This window comes from Corvus brachyrhynchos, unplaced genomic scaffold (assembly GCF_000691975.1).
Source record: "Corvus brachyrhynchos isolate BGI_N302 unplaced genomic scaffold, ASM69197v1 scaffold115, whole genome shotgun sequence".
Lineage (NCBI taxonomy): Eukaryota > Metazoa > Chordata > Aves > Passeriformes > Corvidae > Corvus > Corvus brachyrhynchos.
Window position 1 is genome coordinate 16,837,070 of NW_008239553.1, and position 1,555 is coordinate 16,838,624.

Sequence of the window (1,555 nt, forward strand, 5' to 3'; positions counted from 1 at the left end):
CAACTTAAGGTTTGGTTTTATAATTTTTTTTTTTAATTCTGTGTGGTGCAAATTTTCTTGATGTATTCTTCAATTTAATATTCTGGTTATTGCTTGGATTGTGTCTCCAGGGAACTGTAATTTTTCTGGCTTTCTTTTATAATTATTATATTTAACTCAGATTCTGCACATTTGTTAAGGTATTGTAATTCTTAGTGTCAGCAAATATAGAAATTTTTAAAAAATACGTACAAGGCATCCAATTATATATCATTTAATTGTGGGGATTTCATTTAAAAAAACTGGTAAAAGATAAGGCTTTCATTGATCACTTTAATTATTATTCCATTTTTAGAAATTATATCTCCTGCATTTATTAATGTAATTTCTATGTTAGTGGAGACTGAAAATTTTATCTTCCTCTAGCTATGTGATCTATAGCTCAAATTTCAGCTTACTTTAAACCAATAGGACCACAGAGCATGAACAATCAAGAGAATCACAATGCTCAATGAGACATCAAAAAAGAAGTTAATTTTAGAGTGATGTTGATCTTACAAATAATACATACTGAATTAAATCAGCCTTCATGACCAAATCACAGAAAAGTGAATAGATTATCATTGTGTATTGTTGGGAGTCATACTAAGAAAAAGCCAGTGGTAGCTGCTAATGAGAAGGATTTTTAAAAAATCATTGCATTTTTAATTTCTCAAATAGTTTAAAAATCCCTTAAAATGATGCAAAGATTGAAATGTAACTGTGACACTGGCCCATCTTCTTAAGTTGTTGAAGCACAAATTGTAAATATATCTCTATTGATAAAATACTTAATAGAATCACAGAATAAGCTGAGTTGGAAGGGATCCACAAGGATAACTCAGTCCAACTCCTGGCCCTGCGCAGGGCAACCCAAGAGTCACACCCTGTCCCTGAGAGCAGTGTCCAAATGCTCCTTTAACTCTGTCAGAATGGTGCTGTGACCACTTCCCTGGGGAGCCTGTTCCAGTGCCCAAACCCCTTCTGGGTGAAGAATGTTTCCCTAACATCCAACTTAAACCTCTCCTGACTCAGTTTCATGACATTCCCTCGGGTCCTGTCACTGGTCACCACAGAGATCAGTGCCTGCCCCTCCTCTTCCCTTCACGAGGAAATTGTAACTGCAGTGAGGTCTCCCTTCAGTCTCCTCTTCTTCAGGCTGAACAGACCAAGTGACCTCAGACACTCCTCAGACAGCTTCTCCTCCAGAGCCTTCCCTGTCCTCGTGGCCTTTGTACATTCTTTAACAACTTAATGTCTTTCGTATATTGTGGTGCCCAAAGCTGCACACAGGACCCAAGGTGAGGCCACCCTAGTGCAGAGTAGTACTTCTTTGTTCATATGTGTGTACTCTCCAACTTTGCCTAGCAGGCAGCCAAGAGAGAAGGGGCTTTAATTGTACAAGGTTTATTAGACTGCAGTAAGAGCATAGACAGATAAAATATTTATAGTATGATTTTTGAATTTGGCAGCATGACTCTTATTAACATTAATGGAATTTTTACAGCTGAATCTTAGTGCATTAAGTAAAAAATAT